Source organism: Sebastes umbrosus, chromosome 21 (genome assembly GCF_015220745.1).
Source record: "Sebastes umbrosus isolate fSebUmb1 chromosome 21, fSebUmb1.pri, whole genome shotgun sequence".
Lineage (NCBI taxonomy): Eukaryota > Metazoa > Chordata > Actinopteri > Perciformes > Sebastidae > Sebastes > Sebastes umbrosus.
This window is the reverse complement of record NC_051289.1, coordinates 9,278,689-9,285,286: the sequence shown is the minus strand read 5'-3', so window position 1 is coordinate 9,285,286 and position 6,598 is coordinate 9,278,689.

Sequence of the window (6,598 nt, the reverse complement as noted above, 5' to 3'; positions counted from 1 at the left end):
AGCAGCCAGGCAAAAAAGTTGAATAAACAAATAAATAGTTATAATAGTATGCACATTTATAATATTTCTATTGTTCAACACAGGCCATTTCGGTAGAGACATAAATATGACAATAGAATAGAAATAATTTGGTGCCGACATGTAATTTCAATACATTATGTGCAATCACCACGTAATGCACTGTAAAGAGGTCATGCGTGGTCATTTCACGTATTTCTGTGAGATCACAGAGCTGGATATGCTCTGAATTTGGAATTTAGCTCCTTTAAATGATCATGTATGATGATAAAGTGGTTTATTTAAATAAGAGTGGAGGAGTGAAGGTAGAAACTTGTTTTGCACACAGGAACACATTAGAGCGAGTACATTCAGCTGATGATTCAGAAATCAGTAACGTGCAGCAATAAGTGATTTTCAAGAGTCATATTTTAAAAGATGAATCTTTCGTAGAGGAGTAAAGGCCAAACAAACTCTCTCTCTGTGAAGAAATTGAATTTTACTTTCTGCTCATTCATTTTATATATATAAAGAAATAAACTGCTAAATATTTGATGACACAATCTGAAATACTATCACGGTACTCTGGTTAACATCTGGCATTGTCTGGCCATTTCATATTGGAATTTGTTAACAATAAAATATAGAAAGCACAGACCCTGAACGTGGCAGGATTTCTTTGACACAAAGATGAATACAGAAGGGATTCATAGTGAGTGTTTTCTGCTTCTGTTCACAGCAAAAAAAGAGTCTTTCATTTGGCCTGTCGAAGAAGTTTTTGCCTCACTGCAAATCAGCATGTTGAGCAGAGCAACAAAAGAAAAGATCAAATATTTGAAGATGAAAAGACAACTTCCTACAACTGACTCTGCTATTGGATGTTAAAAATACACACTTTCACTGTCAGTTTTACAACTCACATCACAGATATGACCAAAAAATCTAATTTTTTTCTGAAACCTATACACACAAAAAAAACAAAGTACAGACAAAAATTGTTTCAGAATATAAACAAACATTTACCAAGACATTTCCTGGGCACTTAAAAATTCAGACTACAGAGAGACTGAAGATGCAAAGAGATTCACTCCAGAGCAAAGCCAATATCTGTGCCAGCTCTAATGAGGCCGTTTGATGTGATTAACTGCAGGGCAATTATTGATCTTTACCCGAAGCTGGAAGTAATAATGATACGGCAGACTCACATCTATGATCTATGATGAAGCGCTGGTTATATTTTGGATTTTTATTCCTGCTTATTACATCTTCACAAAAGCTTGTTGGCTGTACAATTGAAAGCACAGTAAATAAAAAAAAAGGTTTGCTACAGAATAAATTATCACAGAGGAGAATATTATAATAAAGCTTCAACTTTGCTGACAAAGTAACTCGACAGGATGTGTTTTAAATAGTTATTGTGTTGTTCTTGTAGGTGTGTGTGTGTGTGTAAATTCTGGAGGCACTGAGGATAGAAATCCCATCTGTATTGCAGTACGACTTTTGTGCTTTCTGACTCAGGGGCAAAACATCACACACACAAACACCCCTCACCACTGCCACCAGCACAAATACAAAATCCACAAAAAGCAAAGACCAGCTCAGTGCCTCCTCTGCGGTTTTGGCTCTGTTTGGTTCTTCTTCACATCTCAAAAAAAATCGACCGAAGTCATAATCCAAATGTTTATTTGCTTCACAACAGATTCAGGTGCCAAAAGAAACACAATCTTCTCTTTTTATGTGAGAAAATTCAGAACATTTCCACCGCTGTTTCTGCCTCTCGGTCCCCACAATCAATAAAAACATAACAATTGCCATATTGTTTTTTTGCCATATTGTTTTTTTGCGGTCTTCACTGACTGGCATAATCTGTGGTTCAGGAAAATCTGTAAATTCCTCATGATATTTTGCAAACAAATATCATTTGACTATAATTACTGAATGAATTTTAAGTTCACTAGGGCTGTCAAAGTTAACGCGATAATGTCACACTAATTTCTTTAACGCAATAATGCAAATTGCGATTTTTAGGTTGTAGCGGGCTCAGTTTTAAAGCTCATCATCTGGATGTCATCTAACTTCCTAAAACTCAACAGCAACAAAACCGAGCTCATGGTTGTGGCACCCAAAGCCCTGCTCCGGAAGGTTGGAGATCTACACCTGGACGTTGACGGCTGCTCTTTCTCCCCTTCCTCGGAAGTCTGCAACCTGGGTGTCATTCTGGACCCAACTCTTTCATTCCAGTCTCACATCAGGTTCATCACCAAATCCGCCTTCTTCCACCTAAAAAACATTTCACGTCTCCGGCAATCACTCTCTGACTCTGTGGCAGAAACCCTCATCCACGCTTTCGTCACCTCCCGTTTGGACTACTGCAATGGAGTTCTGTCCGGGGTTCCTAGCAAAGCCCTGGACAGGCTCCAGTATGTGCAAAACTCAGCTGCCAGGGTTCTCACCCGTACCAAGCTCTGGCAGCACATCAACCCCACCCTCATCCACCTCCATTGGCTCCCGGTCAAGTCCCGCATCACCTACAAAATCCTCCAAACTTATGCAAAATTTTGGCGAGGACAAACTGGCATGACCATTTTCAAGAGTCCCTTGACCTCAGACCTCAAGATATGTGAATGAAAATGGGTTCTATGGGTACCCACGAGTCTCCCCTTTACAGACATGCCCACTTTATGATAATCACATGCAGTTTGGGGCAAGTATTAGTCAAGTCAGCACACTGACACACTGACAGCTGTTGTTGAATGTCGGGCTTGAGTTTGCCATGTTATGACTTGAGGATACTTTTTATGCTTTCTGGTCAATATTTGTCGTTGTTTTGTGTTGTTAATTGATTTCCAGTAATAAATATATACATACATTTGTATAAAGCAAGCATATTTGTCCACTCCCATGTTGATAAGAGTATTAAATACTACATTTTTATCAGATAAAAAATTTGCAATTAATTTGTGATTAATCAATTGACAGCCCTAAAGTCCACATATGCATAATACCAGATCCTGATTGGCTTACAGTGCCACCTCCTCTAATTTAAATGTTTTGAATGGAGACAACCATATGTTCAGTTGTGAAGAGGTTGTCTACAACTGGATGTTTTTGGTTCACTACCCTTATATTTACCCACTCAGGCACAACAAGTGCGAAGATGAATGGTTATTTTTACTTCCCGCAATGTATTTCTTTGCATGAAAATGTGTAGGTGTACTCCGCTTTAATACTGGCATGCTGCGCCTGACTGCTCTCCACCACAATCATGTGAAACACAAGAAAAACCATGCAATAGATGGACTAAAATAGATGGATTGCACAGTGCAGCAGCAGCAGCAAATGAATCAAAGGCAGCGAGCTTGAGATAATCATAGCGAGGCACTCTGCGGAGAGATCAAAAGTAGAACGTTTCTGCACCTGCCAGTGTCTGGGCGGTGTGTGTTTCGGGGTTGGCTGGCTCTCACAGGGAAACAGGACTACACCTCCTATCCAGAAGGGACCCTAACACGTCAGGACTCATTTCTCAGGTCTAGTTTGTGAGTAGCTTGTTTTTCGAGGTTAAGGGCGTGAGACGCAGAGGGCGACATATGGGAAGGAAAACTGGTATTATTTGCTGAAGTGATGTGTTGAGGTGTTTCATCCGAAGAGTGTGATGTCTTACATCTCAAAAACACAATTATGCAAGTGCGAATGGCAAGATGGAAAGTGTCCTTTCGCATGAACTCTGACATCTTAACCTGGTTTGGCCGTTTGGGAGTTTCAGATACAGATGTCGAATCTATAATGCCCATTGCTTGTGTATGAGGAAGTATTGACATATCTCTCGATTGCTTTCTTTATCTAAACACCTCGCTCCTGTACTTCTACTCTGTACTATTCCTTTTCTTAGCTTAGCCTCAAGAAAAAAAACATGAATATACATATTTTATTTATACTAAATGTAAAGATAGTCCTTCTAAAAAATCTGAATATAAAACCAAAATATTTATTAATGTATTAAATCTGCCTTCGCCCAATGCCAGCTGGGATCGGCTCCAGGCCCTGCCACGACCCTGAATAGGATAAGCGGTTACACATAATGGATGGATGTATTGAATCTGGTTGTGTGATATATTTAACAACACAAAACGAGCGAACACAAATTAAATAAGCTACTTAATCCAAAGGCTCTTCGTCCACCCACACAGGTGTTTTCACTTAAGCCTGGTTACACCTCCTCTCAGAACTATGAGGCCCCCCCTTTACTCTCGGTGTGCTAGCATACACCTTTACCATTTCTGTACCTCTGCGGTCTCAGAACCCATCGGCTATCGGTCTGACGATAAGCCTCTGGGGACAAGGGGTTATATTTCTGGTGTTTCCGTTGTAGCCAGCGGATAACATTGTTCACAGTCCGATTAGCAACGTGAGATGCGAGACTGGAGTTTGAGTTGAGACACAACGTGTACGACCAGATTGTTTCACAAATAGCCAGTTTACAAAATCATTTTAAGCTTATCGCTAGCAAAATCATGGTCGGGCGATAGCCAGTGGCGTACCTGCACTCAACCAAAGCCTACTCAAATGTGATTGGTCAATACTACTCGAACTACAAACGAACGCTTAAGAACGCTTCCGATGCCAAAATCTTGTCCCGTTGCCTTCAGATTCTTCATGTAAATACAGAATCTGTTTATCTCTATGCCAGTTGATAGTCAAACAGCAACAGGTGTTGTGGTAAACTTTGATATTAAGCTTTTGAGTGTTCAATTCGTTAAATTATTAAACCCTGTGCTCTTCCTGAAATGTCAAAATATCTGCTGTGAAAAAGGTCCATTGAGGTCTTATCAGCGAGAATAAATTCAAACATCTGTGCTGAGTCCAAAATCATTCCCTTGTTGTTCAATGGATTATTTTATAGTGAGCAGCAAGATTTCAGACATGTATGAATTATCATCATTTTCTGTTATTACTGACAGGTGTAGTGTCCCGTGGCTGTAATTTTCCCATCTATAAAATTGATGGATTGTTATCAGAAAGCAGACACTACTTTTTTTTCATTCCATTGTTGGCAATTTTCAGGACACTCAAATAAAAATGGTTTACAAGATTAAGATGCTGCCAACAAACACGGGCAGAATGGAAGCAAAGCCACCATGGCAGTGAAATGAAATCAAGTTTCAAGACTAATACAAAAGGGTTCAGCTAATTTAAAAGGAATTATGCACAGTTTATATTCGCTCTAAAAACGTAACACCAGCAGTGTGTATCTGTGTTAACACTCCTAAGTCAGAATAACGGGAAGGTTTTTCTAACCCTTTCTTCCACTTCTGGTGCCATCGCATGAATGCAGAATTATTGTAACTGATTAGACCTCTGCTATGCTGGAAGTCACGTGATGCAACCAAACTCTATGAACTCACATTGATAACAGTGTGGGAGTTATACCTGGATACACAGTTGAGAAGAGAGAACACACCAGTGTGGGCAGACTATAAGTACGTAGGGGCGTTAATAATCACCCTATCATGACGTGTTTATTGCTACATTCAGGTCGATGTGACCTATCTTTTTCACATCAGCACATCTCAACACGTCACTGCTGGAAACGCACAGGTGTAATAAATAACATGAATAATTGACACCTGGCATTTCATTCAGGTAATGCAGCTCCAGGGCCTTGGTGTCGTGCACGCTCGCTCACTGTCACACACTTCAAATGGAACACAGCCATCGTTAATGTTATCAGTTACACATGTTTATCATGCAGAGGTGCTGTTGGTGAGCATATTGAAGAACCGGAGATTTTACTACATTGTTTAAATGTATTCAAATTAAATATATTTGTACCAAAAATACATTTTCAAGTGCACGCACATCCTCTAATTAAAAAAGTAAATATAATGTGAATTAATTGATTAATCAATTAGTTGTCAACTATGAAATGAATCACTATTTTCCATCAAAGTTACATCACGCCTGTTACACTACCAACTTGATGTTCCATATAGGTCTACGTTAAACATTATTACACTATCACTGTATGCTATAATACGCTATATATAACACTAGGGCTGTCCCAAATACCATTTTTTGGGCTTCGATGCTTCGCTGAAAAATATTCGAAAGGTATTCGAAGCAGCACGGAGCGCGGCGGCTGACATGTTCTCCTGTCTGTCTGTCTCCATCTCCTCCGTTTCAGTGCACGGACCGTGCTGCTGCCACACTACTGTACACACACACACCTCTACACACAACAAACAGCGACATCTGTCTGAGAATAACTAATAATAATTAATGTTGAAGATGAATAATGAATAATGTTGTGGGATATTCCTTATTTCATGGGCTATTTGGGGATTTATACATCATTATTACAAACTTAAATGTAAATGTATTTATTTTTTTAATTTTAAAACAAAGCATTCGAATAGTGATTTGGAGGTCGAATACCATGGTAACGGTCAAAGCTTTCGGGTCAGCCCTATGTAACACGGTCCTACATAAACAGCGTAATCCTACATGGTGGCTATTTAAACTATCTGATAACTGTGGTACAAACTTGAACTTTTGCAAGATGTTATGCCAACATAAACAATTGTACCAAATATGTGCATAATTG